The sequence below is a fragment of the Rhipicephalus microplus genome, chromosome 2 (assembly GCF_043290135.1).
Source record: "Rhipicephalus microplus isolate Deutch F79 chromosome 2, USDA_Rmic, whole genome shotgun sequence".
Taxonomy (NCBI): domain Eukaryota; kingdom Metazoa; phylum Arthropoda; class Arachnida; order Ixodida; family Ixodidae; genus Rhipicephalus; species Rhipicephalus microplus.
Window position 1 is genome coordinate 282,173,334 of NC_134701.1, and position 22,862 is coordinate 282,196,195.

Here is a 22,862-nt window from a genome sequence, read left to right on the forward strand (position 1 = left end):
TGTAGTGGGCGGTACTTGCACATATAACGAAATTCGTATACGATGAAAATTGCAATTGGTACGATTCTAGAGGACGTTACTTGTATAGTACGATATATAATAAAAGTCACAGCATGTCCATGGAGTGAATGATGCTGAGTGGGGCGAAGCGTTCATCAGTCCGTCCGGGCTTCCGTCCGTCCATTCGTTCTTGCTTCCCTCCATTCATGCGTCCGTCCATCCATGCGTCAATCCGTCCATTTATGCGTCCGTTCATTCATACATACGTCCTTGCGTCCGTACTCTCGCGCATCCATCTGTGCGTCCGTCCCTCCATCTCTGCGTTCGTCCATCCGTCCATCAGTGAGTAAAACCGTTCATCCGTCCATCCATCCATGCGTCCGTCCATTCGTGCATCTGTCCATGCGTCCGTACATCCGTGCGTCCGTCCCTGCGTTCGTCCATCCGTCCTCTCATGCGTCCATCCGTGCGTCCGTCCCTGCGTTCGTCAATGCGTCTGTCCACCCGTCTGCGTCCGTCCGTGCGCCCATCCGTGCGTCCGTCCATGCGTACGTTCTTCCGTCCGTCCGACCATCCGTCCGCTTCGCCCCACTCGTCATCATTCACCTCGTGGATATGCTATATTTTTGTGTTGAAAACGGAAATAAAAACACTGACGCAATCTTCATGGCGCATGTGAGCATGAACTATATCACCAGAATATTTATTACTGCTACTGCATCTGCCAGCCAGAAGGCACATCTAGGAAAATAAACTGCTTCAATTTATAATTATATGGAAAGAATCAATAGTTACGTATAATTACATCAGTACATCAGTGGTCTCGCAAACCACTCATAGCTGTTTTAGTCACACACACACACACACACACACACACACACACACACACACACACACACACACACACACACACACACATATATATATATATATATATATATATATATATATATATATATATATATATATATATATATATATATATATATATATATATATTCTATCACAATGCACGGCGATCTGCCTGCACCAGAAAAGAGCTTGACAGGCAACGTCGACGGCGTGTTTAAGTGAGCTTGTTTGAAACTTTAGCAGTTATTTCGTGCTTCACAATGAGAGTCCTTTGCTAAATGGTATACTTGCATTACTTTCTTGGCTCTCGCAATTAAGAACACTTTTTAAGGATAAGCTACACAGATGTCACGGGTGCATTTGTTTTTATGGGGCACCTCTTGCTGTCACCGTTTCTTAGAACATTACTGTGAAAAAAAAAAAGAGCGACAACGTTGTATTTCAGAATTCGAGTCCAGATTTTAGTTATTTTGGAGATCGGTATTAATGTGTTTTTGTAATCCTCTTTCTTAAATCACTTTCGGAAATGATGCCCTTACTTCAGATGTGGTAACTGGAAGGAAGGAAGGAAGAAAGGAAGGAAGGAAGGAAGAAAGGAAGGAAGGAAGGAAGAAAAAAAAAACAAGTGGGAGGACGGGGAGCTCGTTATCCAGTGCTTAGACTGGCTTTTGTGCTGGGGAAGATGGTAAGGGTAATAAAAGATGAAATAACGAAAATGCTAAAAAAGAACACGGCCAGAGAAGGAAAAAAATCAAGAAAACACGACACCACTTAAGCCCATTTATAATGCCACTTGTTTGCAAAAAAAAAAGTTATGCTTTCGAAGTCAGCTGGGCTGAGGACGAACTCGGACAGCATCACTGTCAACTCTTCGGAGAAGGCTGCCATCGCTTTAGGTCTATCCATCCCCAATATAACTATGACTGTAAGTGACTCCAAAACTGCCATACGCAACTTACACACAGGTCGCATCTCATCAACTGCCCTTTCAATTCTTAAGAAACATCCTCCCATGCAAGACGTTGCTCTCGTATGGACGCCCGCGCATGCGGGGTTGAGTGGCAATGAGGCGGCTCATACCTGTTCTCGAGGAATGACCGGCCGAGCGCAGGCCTCTGATGGCGCCTTAGACCACGCGGCATTTTTCAGCGCGAGAGATGGTCTTTTGACCTTCCGCGATATAACAAATCACTACCGCTTACAGCGCACCATATACCCCCCTTACATTATGGAGCTTCGCGCTACCATGAAATACTATGGCGCCAGTTACAGACGCGTACGTTTCCTACCCAATCTTTTCGCCATCTTGTACACCCCGCGATATGCCCCTCCCCTTTGTGCATTTTCTGTCAACAAAGAGCTAACCTAGGCCATATCATGTGGGGGTGTACTCGAAACCCACCACCTGATTCTCTACACATTAATAGTAAGGAGCAGTGGGAGGCTGCTGTGTGCAGCTCGGCGCCCGAGTTCCTGGACCAGATCTTGGATTGGGCCAAGAGGGTAGCGGAGACCTACGCTGGGTAGGCTCCTCTGACACTCCACCCCCGCACTTTTCCCTCTTGGGATGAATAAAGTTTTTCTCCTCCTTCTCCCAGAATCCTTTTTTCCGACAAAGGGAGGGCCTATATCTACAACACACAAGGAAGTTTTTGTGTTGGCACACTGAAACGCGTGCACACACACATGGTGGGTGATCGTTTCTTCGGAACTGTATTTGTTGCGCGTAGAGTTGCATGCGTTTTAAAAGGCAACACGAGCCGACATGTTCTCCCCCCTCCGCATTTAACCTTCTGCATTGACAGATTTCTGAAGGACTAATTTCGTGACGGCGGCCCGCTAGCTGAAGCGAGTTTAAGACACCCAAATTGCACGAAAGGCGCCCAGAACGAGCCCGTTCATCATAATCATCATCAAAATTGTTACCCCTAAAGGCTCCCGTTTAGGAATTACATAAGGAGGGGGGGGACACAAGTTAAATGGAACATTCAAAGAGCCATTAATGAAGCAAAAAAAAAGAACTTACAAAGAAACAGGTGAAATTCCAAACAGTAAAAAGTACACGAGAAGGATAATGGGTTGAAAAAGAAGAAAACAGAAATAAACAGAAGTCTTAGTCCTTTACGCATCAGCGTTCAATAAATTTGTTAGTACATCTCGAAATTCGACGGGATCACGTTCTTTGCGTTCTACTCTTCCAGGCTTTCATGCTTTCAAATCCGGGGATGCACGCAGAATGAAGTGCCGTCATTTGTGAAAAAAGAACTATTGCGCTAGCACAAGCATTAGGATGACGACGTACGTATATGCGACGGAATGCATACCCCAAATAAAACATCATTCGCGAACTATTTGCCAACGTAAAGGACGAGAGAAACCGTTTCTCTAAAGAGGACGGTATACGGGTGACGTCTTCCTTAACGTCCCTTCCTCGCGTATAGTCCCAATTTCGGAAGCAGAGCCTCCGAAAAGGGGCACCACCATCCTCTCGGATCACGGAGCGCGCGCTTAAAGCGGCCATTTCCTTGCAAAGCCACGGCCACAAGGCGAAGCCGGAACTGCAGCGTGTGGTGTATGGGGCACGTGCCTTTCGCCTCCCTCGGGCCAACGCCCAAAAGGAACGCCCAGTGTATGAGAGCCACTCCCGATCACCCTCCCCGTTTTTTTTTCATAGCCTTTTATATTCGCGCCGCAAGCATTGATCCGGTGCGCGTATAGCGGGTATATACGACGTGCCCTCTGACGCGCGCTTCCAACCCTGCTGGTTCCTACAGGGCCGCGCAGCCAGCGAAGAATTCGCAAACGCGAGCGCGGCCCCCTTGGCGCTAACGATCCCGCCTGAACTGTGCGCTCCGGCGGTTGGCACGTCTGAGTTCGGTGCACGGAGAGAACGATGCTGCGACCAGCTCTCAGTGACGCCCAGCCGTTCCAGCGACAGCCGGGCATTACAATCGTGTCACTACGAATGGACAGCAAATATTTTGGGTGTGACGTGTTCACGAACGTGCCTTTGCCAAGAAATATAATAATATATCGCGAGAAGACAGGTCCGGGCAATTTCGAAAAAACGAATGGGGCATCTGCGGCGTAGAGAACTTACTGTGCGTATCTTCAGCTGATACTAAATCTATAGGTCGCTCAAGAAAGCCCCGTTGAAGCGGCTCGAAAATTCAGCAGAATGTGGAGCGAGATATGTGTTGGATATGTGCCCGAAAATTGGGGCCAGTGCCATCATCTGAGTGAGACGCGACTGCGCCCCGCGTGTTGGGCAGCGACATTTTGGTCTGTGTTGAGTATCGTGTGCATCCCGTTAAAAAACAAACAAAAAAAACTAAGTATCGGAGAACGAGACGATGAACGTGGCAGATTTCTCTAAAAACTTTTTGAAAGACAGCTCCTTAAGAATACCGCCTAACTATTCGAAATAAATAAATATATAAAGAGAAAGAAACAAAAAAGACAATTTAGAGAACAATAACATTTTTTAGGTGAAACTCAGCTAGACGCTCAGTCAACTACATCGCTTCGATTTGCACCTGGTGTCGCTTTTGTTTTACGCTACCTTTTCTGATCCGAAGGAGCGTGCCAAATCTAACACCCGCATCCCATTGGGCAAATGATGAGCACTACTTTGTTCTCTACTAACTTCATGTGACTATCACGAAGAGTCCTTTCGAAAAATTAAACCAAACTGGAAGTAAGCGCGACTGCTGCGATATTCTCAGCAGAATAAATATTGCACTGCGTAGTATCGTAACGAGACATTGAGTCATACATTGGACTGATATAACAGCTGCACAAGTAGAAGCATATAAGTTGTGCTATAAAAACAACCGTCGACTCTGCCTGGAATTTCAGTGGGAGATACAGCCCTGGAAATCGAAAAAAAAAAGGTAGACTAACTTCATGACAGCGGCGAAAAAAAAAGAGCTAGCTCCTGTCATCTTTTCTCTAAAGGAAGTGTATCTGGCTATTATTACGATTATTTTAAAACTCTCCTTAGTACTACAACAAGCCATTTAAGTATACAATAGGTATTACCATTGCTAGTAAGTGCACTGGCAGGCCAGCGCAATGCTATTAGAGGAAGCATTGCCTCCCCTACTGTAGAATAATAATAATAATAATAATAATAATAATAATAATAATAATAATAATAATAATAATAATAATAATAATAATAATAATAATAATAATAATAATTGCGCTTTAAGGTACCAAAAGCAAGATATTATTATGAGAGACGCCGTAGTGGAGGGCTCCGGAAATTTCAACCACCTGGGCTTCTTTAACGTGCACCCAAATGTGAGCACATTGGCCTACAGCATTTCAGCCTCGATCAAGAATAGGGCCATCGCCCCTTACTGTATAGGAAGACTCTGAGGGAAAAATAGCTCCGCAGTGGTTGAAAAAATCAAGATGAAGCGATGACGTGCTTTTCACAAAGGCCTGCCATTGGTCCACGATTTCCGGTTTAATGACGGGAAGCAAGCAGTTGATTGAATTTAACACATCAGCGGCCCTTGGTCGCCATTGTCATCGAAAACACGCGTAAACATAGCCCTACGTTAAAAGATGATGTGAAAGGTCCAAGTGAGTAAAGATATCGCACGGAGTTGGCGCCCTCTTTAGATTATTATGATGGGGGGGGGGTAGCGGTTTTCTCTGCGCCACTCCCTCCTCTTCCCGCCATGCGGAAGTCTGTGAGTAAGTATGTTATCAAGTCCAACGCGCATGAAAAGCCATTAAAAAGTCCGGGTGAACGAGACCCGTCTGAAAAGTGGAGTGCATTACAAACTCGACGATATGAAGCCTATAAAGAAGCGAGGTGAAAGCTGCACAGCTATTGAGCAAAACATGTAAAAAGAGGTGCGACTCTCCAAACTGGCGGACGTCTATTCAGCTGCCCCATCGAAGCGAAATAATATACCCGACAGTTTTTTTTTTTCGCATCGGTTCATCCTTTCGCAAGCCTCTTCTCGCCTTTTACCGAAGTTCGCGGGAGTCAACGAGAAGCCAGTTCAACAAAAGCAGCATTCCGAAACCCGTCCGCTGAGAACAGATTAAAAACTGGTTCGGGACTCAACGGGGAAAAAGATGCAGGCCGTTCCGTCCGCAGTGTGCTAAAGAGAGATTCGATCGAGTACGATTGAAATGACTGAAAAAAATTTTTTCTGGGAACAATTAGGTACCGCGTCTTTATAAAAAAGAAAATAAAGAAAACGAACGAAAGATCGACGTATGGCGGGTAGAGGCGGAACAAAGACGTCACATCTACACAGCTTGGAGGTATTTGGTGCATGTGGACGTCACCTTTCTCTCTCTCTCTGACCTTTATTTTTCCTTTTTTTTTCTGACATTGTTGCAATACACTCTTGATGTCACAAAGCTAGCATCAACTCGCCAGCCTAAAAAGAAAATAAAGTTTACTCGGCCTTTTTTTGAAAACACGCCGAGGAAATTTCGCATAGACGATTGGCTGGTGACTGCGCACTTGCCAAGCATGGCAGACAAGTGTATCTCAAAATTAACTAACGCACAGTAATTGTTGTGGTTTTACGTTTGAAAACAACAATATGATCGTGGGAAGACCCTAGTGGAGGGCTCTGGAAAATTACACCGCCTGAGATTTCGTAACGCACATACGAATTTAAGGGGACCTCTAGAAAGTTCGCGTCCGTCAAAATGCGGCCACCACGGTCGGGATTCGAACCCGCTGCCTTCAAGTCAACAGTCGAGCACTATAACGAATAGACCAGCACGATCGATGCAGCCGATCGACCAACAGAGTGTACAAACAAACAAACAAACAAACAAACAAACAAACAAACAAACAAACAAACCATATGAAAATAGTTGAAAGTATATGATAGGCGATGACATTCGTTTTACCGCTGTACTAAGCGTTACTAGTGTGAATCAGAAGGCAAGAGATTCATATCGAAATCCACATCGCTATTGTGAACGCAAGAACTGGGCAGAATTGTTCGGAACACTTTTCAAGTAGCTACAACTTCTTATTGCGATAGCAATTATATGGGCCCCCTCGTCTGGATTATACTGGCACTCTCGGCTGAATTATATGGGCACTCTCGGTCGGCGTGGGCGTCGGTGTGGATGTCATGCACTGTATATGTATACGTACCATATATATGAAAACGCAAGAAAGCAAAAAAAATTCTAGAAAAAAGACGGAATCGAACGGAATCACGTGGGACGGAATCGAACGTGGGACCTCCACGTCGTGAAGGCGAGGCGTTAACCACTGAGCCACCGAAAGGTTTTTTTCTTTATTGCCTTCTTGACTACAGGTCAAGCTAATATGACAATCACTATCACACGTGTTTCATACGTGATAACACGTCAAACAAAGATAATACATCTTCAACACAGTCGGTAGTCTTATACACATCTCGCACTTTTATAACAGCTTCCACGAAACACTCATTAACGGACAGAACTCTCACATCACAGTGTCTGTACGATAGCATACTACGCCAAACCGAATGAAGACCAAGTAAAAATATAACATCCAAATTTTGCACAGAACTATCACAAGGCAAAAAACGAATTCCATATGAAGTAAGAGGTAAATCTTTTTTTAATGTCCTCTGTAAAATGTCCCCCCCCCCCCAAAAAAAATAGCGTTCTTACAATCAATAAACACGTGTCCAATGGTCTCAGGTTTGTTACACAGGAAACAGCTGCTTCCCCATGGTACATACATCCCTCTCTCTTCAAGCCACGTTTTTTACTGGCAAAGTTCCCGTATGAAGTTTAAAAAAGAAGGTTTTCACATTGGGTGGTACTATACACATGTTTTTCACTCACTTTAGTACGTCATGACCATATGATTTTTCATACTTTGAACGGTACAGGGGCACAGGAAAAACATTCTGTATTAGGTCTTTCATAAAGCGCTTTCTTTTCACATTAGTTAGGTAATCTATTGAAAACCTCGCCCTTAAAAAACCATATGAGAACACAACTTCGCGCAAGAACGGTGACAAGGTGCGTCGTTCTCGCCTGTCTGAAGATATAAAGAAGTCAGGCATGTGGTGTAACAGCGTTGTTTGAAATAAATAACGTAAAAAAGAGTCTCTCTGGTCTCTAATGAGCAGAAAACGTGACAATACTTCGTTAAGAAACAGATGACACAGAGACAGCCCTACTTGCTTAACTCGCCGAAACAAGTTCGTTCTAGATGTTCTTTACCACGTAGAGCTCCAGATGAACGTGGCGAATATTCTGTGGACTTCGTGAATGCTTTTACGCGTACAACTAAGTACTTGAAAAAGGTACATAATTTTAGCAGCCAGAAACACGTTGCATACAGCTGACTGACAGAAAATTGATAAGCCACGACCGCCCCATCCTTCGGCGTTTGCGCGCAGTTCTTCAGCATTTCCAAGCCAAAATGCTTCACTGTCTTGATAACTGTCCAATGGTACTCCTAGGTAACGACTAGGCGTCGTGAGCCACTGAATATTTCCAAAGGAACTGGGCGTGAGGTCCCAATTACCATGCCATAAGCCAATGCTTTTCTCTTTGTTCATTAAACTCCACTAGTGTCACAAAACCTTTGAGTGATTTTTAATGACGAAGTGACACTCTCTCTATCAACTGCAAAAAAGGCAATATCGTCGGCATATGCCAAAACACGCACTTCACATGACTGCAACCTGAAACCATTAATCCCTGCATGGTGAATGACTTTCTGACACAATGGTTCCAAAAATAGAGCGAAGAGCAAAGGACTTAAAGGACACCCCTGGCGCACGGAGGAAAGTACTTGTATGCGCTGTGAGAGTTCCCCATCTACAATTAAATTTGTGGTTGAACTTTTGTATGCCAATCAAATACCTTTACATATGATCGCACCAAGACCAGCGTACTCAGCTAGCATGAAGAGTATATTGTGTGGAACCATGTCGAAAGCCTTGGCTAGATCAATTTGCAACATAGCTACTTTTAGAAGCGCAGCGTCACAATACTCCAAAATGCTCCTGGCAACATGAATATTCGTGAATATGCTCCTACGCTTGATGCCGCAAGTCTGATGTGACCCGACCAACTTGTATATAATTCCTTGCATCCTCCTAGCCAGAAGTTTCATAAACACCTTATAATTTACGTTTGTTAGCGTGATTGGCCTGTATCCTGTCACTTTGCGTAAAACATGTTGCTCTTTCCCTTTAGGAATCAGCACGGTGTGTGCCCGATTAAACGATGGAAGCAGGCCCCGCCGCGGTGGTCTAGTGGCTAAGGTACTCGGCTGCTGACCCGAAGGTCGCGGGTTCGAATCCCGGCTGCGGCGGCTGCATTTCCGATGGAGGCGGAAATGTTGTAGGCCCGTGTGCTCAGATTTGGGTGCACGTTAAAGAACCCCAGGTGGTCGAAATTTCCGGAGCCCTTCACTACGGCGTCTCTCATAATCATATGGTGGTTTTGGGACGTTAAACCCCACAAATCAATCAAACGATGGAAGCACAGTTCCGCGATCTAAAAACTCTGAAAAAACCTCATGCAATGCGGCGGCCATAGCCTCCTTAAACGCCTTGTAAACGGCGGCATTAATGCCATCTGGACCAGGTGATTTGCCCATGCCAAGATCATCGATAGCCTTCCCAATTTCCCCTATACTAATAGACATTTCCAATAAAGTTGTGTCCTCAGCATTAAATGTCGGCATTTCTATCAAGAACTCATCTACAAAACCCGGCTCCTTTGGTTCACGATAAGCAAACAAGTCCTGATAATAGTTTTCAAAAGCTTTCATAAGATCTTTATGTTCTCTCAATATTTTACCATTCCATTCTATCTCTAGTATGTCGTGAGCTCGCGCATATGCCTTTTCATTTGACAAGGCTCGCTTTGTCGGGGCTTTACCCACGAGGTATCTCTCAGCTCTTGCTCGTATAATTGCGCCTTTATATTTATCGTCTTCAAGACATTCAATTTTGTTTTTGACAACCTGCAGTTGATGTGTGAGTATAAGCCCGGGTTTTCTGCTTCAATGTTCACCAAATCATTTAGCTCTGCCCGTAGCTCACGTTCCTGTTTTCGAGCTTGATACTGCATGTAGCAACCGCACTCTATTGCGTTCATTTTTATCTTTTGCTTAAATAATTCCCATCTTTCCGTGGCACTCCTTTCTGCGTTTTTGAAAAATTCTCGATTTCCTTCTTTGTCTTATCTACAAACCCTTCGTGCGTAGTTATCTTAGTATTCAGTTTCCATGTTTCCCATACAACCTTCTTTTTGCCCTTTCTACCTATCTCAAACAAAACTAAGCAATGATCACTGAAGGAAACAGCATAAACGTCCTAGTTCTGACATTAAAGTACTATCTCAGAACAAACATATGCTCGATCTAGTCGTGCGTGACTCGAACCTTGAAAATGTGTGAAGTGTTGGCGACTGCCACCAATCGCAAACAGAGCTACGTCATGTAAAAAGTACTTATTAAGGCTGTCTCTAAGCAAACCAACGCTTTCATCACCTAATTTAGCAGTATACGTGCAATCTCCTCGGGTCAAAACACAATTGAAGTCACCCAACAGAATCACACATTTCTGATATTCAAAGTACGCTTGCATTTCCCAAAAAAAACGAACATCTGTCTCTCGAATTTGTAGGTGCGTATACACAGATAACTCTAAATTTAGTGTTCCCGTAACGAAAGTCACACAAAACAAAACGCCCATGTAGGCATCTTTTGACCTCTTCCACTACAATACCAAGAGAGTTCTTGACAAAAATAATACATCCGGCTGATGCTCTCACTGCATAGCTCACACACGCATTGTACCGCAATGAAAATTCTGCTACCAAGCTATCAGTCGCGTCCTCAGTACTAACTTTAGTCTCCTGGACCGCGAGAGTGTCAAGGTCTTTTTTCTTGCATCAAGCGTTTCAACTGGTACTGTTGGCGACGCGTTCCTAGATCACGTACATTCAGCGTACCGATGCATAAAGTCGCAGTCATGCTAGCCATGTTGATGACAAAGATGAAAACTACAATACTGCGCTTACCGTGTCTCGTATACCGTGCAGTGGGAAAACCAGGGTCTTACGCGTCTCGATCCTGTCCCCGAACCGGCGACGATGACGCCGACCGGGTTTTGAGGGCATATTTTTTACTCTTAGCGCCCGTGACGTGATGCCACAGACGCTCCGGGCGTTTCAGGTTGCGTTCCGTGCTCTCCACTCGGTAACGCTTGCCGCGTCCCGTGGTCGCTTCCGGAGACATTGTGCTGGCTTTTGGCGTAGCGATCTCGCCACTAGTACCCATGTCTTCCTCCATCGATTCTTGAATGTCCTGCTGGCCGCCTGTTGCAGCCAACTCCTCGGATTCTTTCGTTGAGTCTTTGCCGTCTTTCGTTGTCGCGTCGGCTGTCTCTTCTCCAGTTGCTTGAACCGTGGCGTTGGGTCCCACGGCGTTGCTGCCAGGGGCCAACTTCCCAGCCTCTTCGGCGTCCATTAGATTATCTTGGGCGTCGTCTGTTGGCAGCGCGGTCTTCGTAACTCTGGCATAACTCCTGATGCAATCTTGACTTTCATGTCCAAACGCTCGGCATACACCACAGCGGGGAGTCTGGCAGTCTCGTCGTATATGTACTTGCATGTGACACCTTAGGCAGAGCGGTGCCCGACCCGGGGCCACAAGAAGGACGGTGCCCCCTCCAATCTTAAAAAGGTGCGGCAAGTCTTCTAGCACCACGCCTTCCTTCAGTTTCAGTCGCACCACCCTCGTCGTCGATATCGCGTGTTCAAAGCCCGCGACGGTCCAGTTGTCGTTGGATACCTCCAGAACTTCACCAAACTCACCTAACGCTTGTCGAATGCTCTCATTCGAGACCGCAAAGTAAACCCAGTGGATTTTCACGGTTACATCATGTTGGATAGGGTCGATGATAGCACAGAAGCCACCCTTAACTCGGAGTCCACCTGTTTTGAGCAATGCATCTTTGTCATCCTTGCTTCGCATCTTCACCAGCCAGATGTGATTCATCTGGAAGGCTCCAATGCCAGTGATCGCCTTGATGAGTTCCACTTCTTCCAACGGGGCCCGAAAGACTTCCAACCGGTATGGTCTTTTTTCCAAATCACCGTGTAGAAACACACACTCTTCCATACTGTCACCCGACGGCAATGTAGGCAACAAAAACCGGTAATCCGATGGTGCAGAAGGGAACCTAACGCCACGGCCAGCAGCGGCCGCCGAAGCACCTCGCACGGAGCGAGCCATCACACCTCCCTCTCCCACCGAAGCCGAAAGTGGAGTGCAAGAGCCACCGAAAGGTATCTCCTTCACCGTTCAAACTGCAAGCTATTCATATCTACCACTTACCACTGTTGGTGGGCATCTCGGGGAGGAGGGGAAGGTAACTATCGTGTTTTCAGCAATATCAGCAAGATGGCGCAGTGAGCACGCGGCGGCTCTCATCTCTCACGCGTACTTTGGCCCGCGTAGAGAATAAGTGCGTGTACGGCGCGCCTTTAGCTTGCAGTAGGGAGAATTGTACGTCTTGGCTAGACTTTGGGTTTCGTCGGAACGATTCTGTTGTAGTTACCGGGCGCACAAAAGTCGCTGCAATCGTTGCACAGCCTCAGTTTGCGAAAAGGGCGCGCTTTTCAGACACACCGAAGTATACTGAGACGTTTATTCGCGTTTATCTGTACCTGTGAGTACGGTCCACGTTTGTGCGTGAGAAACGCGGGGCACGTTTACATCTGCTTGCGATTCTGCGTGTGATTTTTCAATTTGTTGCTATTGCTTTCATTGATTGATATGTGGCGTTTAACGTCCCAAAACCACCATATAATTATGAGAGACGCCGTAGTGGAGGGCTCCGGAAATTTCAACCATCTGGGGTTCTTTAACGTGCACCCAAATCCGAGCACACGGCCCTAAAACATTTCCTTGCAATCGCGTTCATTGCTTCGCCTTTGCGGCAAAGCTGTGGCTTTTTTTTTTTTAAGTGGAGCGCAGGAAGGTTCTTTTTTTATTCTGTTGCTTTATCGCAATAATCCCCAATGAAGCGTACGATTTTGAAATGAGACGATTCTCGGTGACATTGGTGTCCTTCACTTTATTAAAACTTCACATAGATGTGTGGTAGCGACATTAACGCAAGCTCAAGGCAGATGTGAGTCACGCTAGATGGAACGAGAGCAACTCCGGCTGCAACTCAGTCACGTCTCTGTCTCATGGAGCTCATGTCCTGCCATATAACGCGTCAAAAATTTGAGGTGGTCAGCTCGGCCTTTCAGCCTTCACAAAAGGGAAAATCTTACTGTTCATTGGAGCTCAGCTCAAGCGGATTCTGCGGCATGTCTTTATTTTCCTTCACAGTGAACGTACTCAACATACGTACCTCGCCCACCTCCTATAGCTTTCTGCACCTCCCGTGATTTAACACTGTCTCCGGGATCGGAGGCACTGTGAGCGTACCTAGTTTTGCACGGCCTCTGTGTTATCGCCCTCCTTTGACCGAGCGATGATGTCATGGGATGACGTCACATGATGCCAAAGCTACGCGACTGTGACGTCGCACAGCTTGGCGATCTGTCCCATCATGATGATGTCAGCACGTGAACTTTAGCGTGACTTTCATTGAAGTAGACGCCGCGGGACGACGGTCGACGCTTACGGTGAATTTTCGCGTTTGGTGAAACATCTAATGCTTTCGCTTTACTAAAGCGGGGTGTAACTACAGGGCAACTTTAGGAAGATGTGAAAGCTTAATTATACCAGGACCCGATTACGTCCGAGGCTAGCCTTTAGCATGCTGCACGTATTTCGTGAGATGCATCCCCGAAAGAAAGGCACTCTAATTTGTTTTACTCTGAGAGATTTTGTTTCTTTTCTAGGCCATAATATACGTGGTGGCTACTTGTGCCAGACTGATTTCTTAATGCAACGATGGAGCTAACGCGCAACGCACGGAAGCAGCAAAATAAGCAGAAAAAAAAGAACACCCCAGAGAAAGAAATAACTCGAAATAAAAACGAAGCATACTGTGCCCCGAATTCTGTTCATGTTCGGCAGGAGCGAACTCGTGTCGTACACGGCGTGTTCGGCATGCGCGTCTAGCCGATTGGGCTTCGCTGCGAAGCGCGACGCTATGAAGCGAAGCCAGCCAACCAGGGGCTGCGCGACTCCAAGAAACATTCAGATGCAAGTGGGGTGCCCGGCCTTCAGAAGAGAGCCGGGAAGGGGGTCGCATCGATTTAATCGGAGACCATCGACCACTTGGGAAGTGTACACCGGTCACGAACAATGGGAATCGCTTCTGCTCAATGCAGCTCCCTTCGCCCACTTTATTTTTCGGACTCACGCTGTTTCGAAACCCCAGCTGCTGGGAACCAGACCTCCGCGATTTCCATCGGCGATGATGTATGACCTGTCACGGTAATGGACTGGGTATAGACCAGCCGCATTTTCAGTGAAAAAAAAATTCTCCCCCCTTCCCTTTGCAACGCGGCAATTTTCAGTCCGTTCTTTCTGCAATTTCTCCACACTTCTTCTTTGGACAGAAATGGAAACCAGGGCAGTTGTATCTCTGTCTACGTCATTGACGAACGCTTTGCCAATGAAATATAGAAGCTTCGCAAACGTGCGCGAAATGTGGACAACTGTGTAGTAGGTATACATCGTAGAGGTAGCTTATAGATCGTCTCGCTTAGTCATCGTGGACGGCGACAATGGTGCTGCAGTGCTTGGTCACTTCTCCTTTCAGTGACAACACTGACGTGCTCGACACATTGCGTGAATTGCTCTGCTGACATTTCGTTTCTTCTTCGGAGACGAAGAGTGTCACCGATGTCTGTAGGTTGTGGACGGTCTTTCACACGTCTGCGACGGCTTCGTTGGCAACTGTCAGCTGGAAGGGTGCACGACAGCAAGAACGTGCAATTCTATGCTCCCGAATGTTAGCGTTCCTGTCCAGATGCTTCGGGTGTAGAAGGGAAACGCCTTTGCAGCTTCCCTTTCTTTTTTTTTCTTTTTTCTTCTACACCACAGAGGTGGCGTTTGAGTGGGTACACTAGAGCATATCCGAAGTTCTCGGTAGGAGAGCCCACTCAGTTCAATCGAGACAACAAAGGTTACTGCTGCAACGAATCAATTGCGCTTCACGCCGAAGCAATATTTTCTTCGATGACCTGTGATGTTTCTCTCCACCATGTTGCCAACCGTAAGTTTTTAATGTCATGCTTGGACATACACATACAAATTTTTTTCAACTCCAATAATAATAATTTCTGACGTTTTAGGTGTCAAAGCCACGATATAAAATTATGAGGCGCCCCGTGGTGGAAGACGCCGGGTTAATTGCGACCACTAGCGGTTCTTTAAAGTGCACCTAAATCTAAGCACACGGGTGTACTTTGCAATTATGCGCAATAACACTTTCAATTTTTAATTATTTTTATAAAGTTTCGAACTTTAATCTTCTGGCGCTGTTTACCACACACAAAAAGAAAAACTGATCACGTGCGTGTGGAACTTTTTGTTGGGCTAATCGTTGCATGCTCTTGCACAGCTTATTAATGAGTAGTATTGATTCCCAGCTTATAAGAGTTTGCACTGTCGGAAGTAAGATCTTCAAAGTTAATGAAAAAGTTCATACATTTAATTAGACTGTCATGCACAGCATCCCACGCCCACTTAATAAGGGTGTAGGAATTTTTTTAGGAAGGAGTGTAGTGTTTCAACATGCTTTATGCACAATCTTGGGTGCGTTGTATGTGGGCGCGTATACCGCATGCAAAATTGAAGGTTTTTAACGTAAAATTTGAATCTCCCAGCTTCCTTCGGGTTACGCCAGGGACACTCACCAATCTTAGAGATGACGTAAGCGAGCGCTTTACATACTCCACTGCATAAGCATAAACTAAAACGGTCAGCGGGGTTGGTGCTCCTAACCCTGGGACTGTTGCATGGGGGGAGCTGATGAAAATGGAGCTACTTATTAGAGGCCCCATTACAACGTGACTTGAATTAAGATCAAATTTTTGTACTTAATTTAAAGCTCAATAATTTCATTTTTATTCGTTACGCTAACTGGCAGTGCACTTTCGATCCGATGAATTTGTGCACAACCTTTACTATAAAAATAGAGCAGTATGGCGTTGTATATTGCACTATAAGTTTTTCTGGATAACCAGAGAGAGAGAGTATTCCGGGTAAAAGCTGTTTTGTACAATGAAAGCCCGATTTAATGTAATGCCAAGTCTTAATCTAAACAACTTTTTTGTTGCTTTTTTTCGCCCAAGTTGGTCTGGTTGCCACAAAAGCTGAACTTCATTGTAATCAGGACTGGTTGATATATTATTGCACCAACATTAGTGCTGCGTGAACTATGTAAAAGGTTGTTGAGTCTTCTGTCAGGCGATATGCTTTTAGTCTCAACATCTATTAGTTTTTTTCTTGTAGAAAGAAACAATAACACGATTTATGAAATTTGAAACTGAAAAATAGCCGCGAAAAAAGAATAAAGAAAGAGAAGGCAGGGAGGTTAACCTGGTACTAGCAACCGGTTTGGTACCCAGCACAGGGGTGGGAAATGGGTGACGGAAAGAGGCCCAGACTTCGTATTTGGCAACCGATGCCTTGCGCGGATATCGAAACAGGCCATTTAATAGGCCTCTTCGCAAAATGAGCCTCCTTGCATCATGTCCCCGTTCTAATTAGGTTTCAGGTGAAAACGCTCGTCAGAATTCATGCCACTGGTTCGACCCCTTTTGCAGGTGAAGCGGAAAGGCCTCCATTCTCCACGGACGATTTCCCGCGCTTCGACGCGGTCCCGCTTCTATATAACGGCTTTGCAGCAAGTGAACGCGACGAACGATATTCCACACGTGTTGCGTAAATGATCTTTGCGCCAGAGTCCCCACGAGAGCACTATGCGTGCGAGAAAACTCTGTGCTATGTATATTCTCCGCTTCCTTCACATCTACAGTGCAGAGCCCCAAAAATAAAAAGTTCCCGGCTATACTTTTACTGTTACTGCATAAAAACAACGATGTTACGAGACTTTTGCCTTATATTTTAAAAGGTTTTATAAGTAACATATTTTGGCTGCATAAAAGCCGAGATGTCTGGCACAGCTGACGCCAAAGAAATGTTGCCCTGGAAGGTTCACCTGTCGCACGTGCGTATTCTTAAGCGCCGTTTTCCAATAACCGATGCTCTCTCAATCCTGGACTTGTCGGTGACCTGCCGTTTCTGATGTGGGGGTGTGGTCTTTTTTCGGAGAGACTTGTCAATTCACGTTGTCGCACTTCAGTGACGCCCACATATGAACGCACGAATACAATAATAACCGTTATAAAAACCACCATGCATGAGAGACGCCGTAGGCTCCGGAAACGTCGACCTCCCGGGAATTCTTTAACGTGCACCTAAATCTAAGTACATGGGGCTCAAGCTTATTCAAATACACTAAAAAATGCAGCCGCATGCAGAGGCTGGAATGCGAAGCACCGTAACTATAACAGACCACATCAGCGGTTGAATGAACTCACGAACGTCGTCGTTGCCTACAGCAACTGAAGAGTGGCGCTGCTGAAAAAAGTATATGAAGGTATATATGAAAAACTGTACGAAGGGAGACTCATCCTCGGCAAGGAGGGAGCATCGCGTAACGCGAAACTACGCAATACGTCAGACACGAAGACGCAAAGTTTCCGTATTCGTTTTCTTTTCTTTTCATTAGTGTTGTGGTCTCGATGTCATTCGAATGAACCACGTCACATCACTTCTGTTTGATAAGTAATACCATAGCTATTGAGGGACTATATATGGTAATACAAAGTAGTCGGCCAGCGGCTCTGTTGAGCGGCGTATGAGAAAAATGACTAAAGCAGACGTTGTTGTTCGCTTTGCATTGGCCCTTCATGCCAACAATATGGCTTCAACAGCATTCAAACATGTAAGGAAGAGAATTTCTTGTGTCCTTCCATTCTTGCTCCTTGTCACCAGGGCACCATATTGCAAGATTCACATTCACTGGTGATGGAAATCTTCACCGGCCACTTGGGCTCGTGCCGCGCCGATGTGCCAGTATGCAGGTATGGACACCAAATGTCTTAACACTAACATACGTTCCGTTATTTGTACATAGTTTAGAGAATCTTGCCAGATATGAGTGTCGGCGGCTGTTCACGTGTTTCGGAGGCTGCAAAAGGCAACACACTGAGCTGATTGGACAGGCTATAGCTATTCTTGAAATTACGGCGGTTTCCGCTGTGAGAGCATGTTTCTGTTGCGGTGATGACCAATGTCGCAACAAGATGAATCGCGAAAGTACACCGATACCTTTTCTAGTCCTCCTGCTTTCAAATTATTTCTTTCTTCATCATCACGTATTTATTATTATTATTATTATTATTATTATTATTATTTCAACGCATTTTATTGTCTACGTACTACAATGCACGATTAAGGCAAGGCAAACTTCATTCAGTTCACGGATAGTTTAACAGCGGCAGGCTTATCGCTGCACTTATCAAGTGCAAGCTTACAACCGAAGCCGTAGCGCTTCCTAGAGGAGCCATTTCCGCTTCCCGGAAGTTCACTCTTCCGGCGTTCCTTCCGGTAATTTTAAGTTTACTGCCCGCGAGGTTGTTAAAAGCTCGCCAACCGCTGAAAAAAGGAAGCGCTGGGGGCTCAAAATAAGGATGCCTGATGCCAACAACCTCCAATAGTGTTACGCGCTTAAAAGCTAAGAGTGCGGTGCAAGCACCGGAGCGACAGAAGCTGCACTGACGCGTGCCAACCATTAAGATGCGTCGATGTCAGCATTAGCACGAACAGCTGCTGCTGAAAAGCGCTCGTGTTGTTCATTATCCGCCAACTAGTTCTGTGTTCACACAAACGTTTTACGCTAAAATTTTCGTAAGATAATACTGAGCCACTCATGATGCTGGTCATATATGATTAGTTAAGCCGGCCTTGAATTATGTAAACAGTAAGAAAAGAGCGCGGACGTTAGAACGAGTTAGCCTGCCATTAAATTGTTGAACGGCTTATCGTTAACTTTATGTACAGTACATAAAGTTAATTGATTGATTGATATGTGGGGTTTAACGTCCCCAATCCACCATATGATCATGAGAGACGCCGTACAGGAGGGCTCCGGAAATTTCGACCACCTGGGGTTCTTTAACGTGCACCCAAATCTGAGTACACGGGCCTACAACATTTCCGCCTCCATCGGAAATGCAGCCGCCGCAGCCGGGATTTGATCCCGCGACCTGCGGGTCAACAGCCGAGTACCTTAGCCACTAGACCACCACGGCGGGGCAGTACATAAAGTTAACGATAGGCTCTTACGTAAGCATTACGTTATGTATTTTATGTATTATTTTCATTGTGTATTGAAGTAATTGTACTTACGCAGCTAATATTGTATAATGAGTAGTTTTTGTTTGTTGAATACCTTATTTTTAAGATGTATTTTGTTCTTTGTAAACTTGTAACCACTCTCCTCTATAATGCCACATGACCTTGAAATGACATGAAATGAAATCTAATGGCAGGCTGACTCGTTCTTGCGTTCAGTGCGCACTAACGTGGTTAGCAAGTTTTATGACAAAAATAATGTACACGCATAGCTGCTGTAGTGCTTTTCTATGCACCAGAGACAGCTTTATCTATGTCTATGTCTTCATTTGAACTGCGAGTCCTTCTAGTATGGTTAACAATCCTGTCTTTTCTTTCTCTCTTGCTCCTTCCGACCTTTATTTGAACTAATATGGCGCGGATTTCAAACATGGAGAAGCGCAACTGTAACTTATAATAAATATACAACCACTAGTGAGATATTTTACTTATCTAAAAAAATATTCGTTATGTGAGCTGATTCCACCGTCTACAGATGACGGCTAATCCTTCTGGCTTTGACTATTGAAAATCCTATTAGAATTAAAATTACTGCGATATGTAGTACTAAAACACCACATGAGTTGATTTCAGGCCCACTATAATGACACAGTTACAAACGTATACGACTGCGACACTTACTCACGTAGTCAATACTATTTCTGACATGACGTGTCATCGTCCTCACAAAAGCAGTGGTGTACTTTTCCGGATTTGTAATGTATACTCTTGGCGTTCATATATGCCTAACACCTTGATCAATGAAAAAAAAAAAGTTGACGCGACTCTGTCCAATGCACTATCGTGTTGAGTCTGGTTGCAGAATGGCGGGAAAAATCTATGACTACCTGATATACATTTTTGTCTCCATGACCGCACGAACTTGTTGCTATGGACACACTCTTCCTTCGACATGAAGTGTTCATGGTTTTGATCGACGCTGTATGCTCCTGTCAATCTAAGCAAGGGTGGACTGTGTATAGTACGCAATGCGACGTTCTCGCAGTATCTTCGCGGCTGTTAGAGGTCTAGTCTGGGAGCAAACTATAGTGCTTTTTTTTACACATACAGCAGGGCTGAACGACGAAACGCGGACGAAGAAAGACCTGTGCCCAGGACAGGCACCATTGATTGCCTCGCCAGTTAAAAGCACGCCATCCGCTTGAAACAAGCATGCCTGACTACAACAGCCCACAATATTCCGGTTACAGCTTGGCACCTCATTAACCTGCCGCATATGCAAATTCAATGAAATTGATATTTCCGACAGTACTGCCAACGACACGCGCTGCTCTGTCGAGGGATTGGAATATTTTAGTTTGGTACTATGGACGCTTTTTGGTGCGGAGGGACAAACACTACGAAACAATCTTGCTTGACAGACTTGACGGTCACTCGATGTTAAAAGGGAAGCCTTGTAATCACTCTTGGCAAACTGTCAGAAGACTGTGCATGAGAGAGAAAAGTGATGACAATGTTGCTTGACAGCATTATACATTGCGCATGAGGTAGGCGATGTCTTTTGATAATACCCCTGCTGCTTTGGACAACCAAGCCAACCACACACGAAAAGTCATAGCTATTCATCTGCTTGGTCGATGATTTGAGTATACAGTACATGTTTACAGAGATCAATGTAACGAGCAGAGGGATATATGACTAAACGGACTATAGCTATACTACAAGATGCGAAAACATCTATCAATACTCACTTCATGTAACGGCTACTGTGCCTCGGGGAAACAGAGAGAGAGAGAGAGATAATAAAGGGGGCGTGGTTTAAATCCAAAAGATAATAAAAATTTGTTGAATTATACGTATGACGTCTCAAAAGTGCGAGAAGATTTTCATGATGTAAATCTCCAGTATCCGATGTACATATATAATCAAACGTGTTCGCCAAATCACAATTGAGGTAAGTTCTGGGAAAGGTGAAATCTTGAAACCATGAAAATTTCTTGAAACATGGGGTGTCACTGGAGTGAAAAGTTTCGACGAACGTACTTGTATTCTTCAAGGCTGCAATCCTAAAGAAGACAAGCCCGCATGTCCAAACTCGGCTCCAGACACACCCCGCATGTTCCAAGAAATTTTTGTAACATTTGTTGACAATGTTCACCGGATGTTTCTGTAGTTGCCTTGACTTCCAAGCAACTATAGCTTCTCGACATGTGGGCGGGGTTGATATGGCGCAAGGTAATGAAATTTCACGCTATATTTCCAACATGATTTTTACAATCGGATAGTACTCTAAAAACGAAAAGTGATGGGCTGATGATTAAAAACAAACACTTCAACAGAAAAGTTCCTAACGTCATTGAGTGAATTGCGAGCTAATAGTCCGTCTCTGCCGATTCCCACGAATAAATGACGTTTGAATGAGAGTGTAACGTACTGTGTAAGAACGTTTTCGAAATATACCAGCTTTATTGATTTTTAAAATTTTGGGAATTAATTCTGGTTATTTAATGCATTAGATAACACATTACTAATTAAACTGTCCATTTGCACTTCCTGCGTGCCTCTGAGCGCTCCTTCGTTTCGTGTCAAGACAGGCATGCTCTTGTCACCCTTATCGAAAATTTGCATTGAATGTTTCGAATAATACCTAAAAAATAAAACAATACTTAAGATTCTGCCCAAACTGCCAAACCACACAGACAAGCTGTTTTAGCTTGTTTCCTCGTAGATGTCTTTGTGCGAAGCAACGTTAATACGTACATGATCATCACGATTTATTCGCTGCCCGAAGATGTCTCACTATACTTAATATACAGAAGTGATGCAGCCGACGTGATGTAAGTCTCAACCTCTCCAGAGAAAGCCAGTTAAAACAGAACAAGTAAAATATATAATTGTTCATTTAAGGAACAAACATAATATGTGCTTACGCCTCGCACTGTAATAATGGGGGCTTCCCAGGGATTCTAAATGCGTTCTATGGGGGGGGGGGCAGAAGAGAACATCCGCTGCATTTGATGCCAAGCAAGGCGACACTTATGCGAAGAGAGAGGCGTCAGCCGTGTTGCGGTGTCCTCGTCCACATCAGTAAACACGCTCGTCTGTCTACGTGAAAGCCGAGTCAAGGAGACATCAATTTCGGCTAACACCCCGAGTCGGCTGGTGCGGAGAAAACAGATGAAGAGCTGATGTAGCCGTGGAATCAATAAAGTCTTTTTGAAAAAAAAAAAAAACGATGCTTGCTGGGCGCGCAGACGTAATGCGACGTGAGAGAGAAGCAGGTATTGTGCGGCGATGGCCGACTCACCGTGTGGGGACAGCGGGTGGAGATCGGGAACGGAGAATGGGGCATTCGGTGGCGGGAGGAGCGGCGACGGCCGACCGTCTCATCCTGGTGATGCCGGGAGGAAGGATGGAGCCACTCCGGAGAGACAGCGGCGGAAGAAGGCAGCGCCACCACGCGGGCGCGCGGCGCTAGCGCCGCCGCTGCCAGCAGACGATGCGCGAAGGCTGGGGAACGCAGCGCAATAAGGTGAAACTTCGAGCGCTGCGCAGATTGATCGTTGGCTTGAAGATACGGGGTCAACAGGAATGAATGCGACTGAACGAATTGAATGAATGGACTATCCAATGAACGAGGAAGAAAGGAATGAGGGAA

General features: G+C 45.2%; 1 protein-coding gene across 1 annotated transcript in view; it reads right to left on the minus strand.

Moving 5' to 3' along the window:
- The window catches only part of LOC119160098 (beta-1,4-glucuronyltransferase 1), a 33,234-nt gene extending 10,595 nt beyond the window's left edge, over positions 1-22,639 (minus strand). Inside the window, exon 1 of the mRNA XM_037412826.2 lies at positions 22,512-22,639. The gene's annotated coding sequence lies outside the window, so the exon portion shown is untranslated. The remainder of the gene's footprint in view (positions 1-22,511) is intronic.
- Between the last annotated feature and the right edge of the window lie 223 nt (positions 22,640-22,862).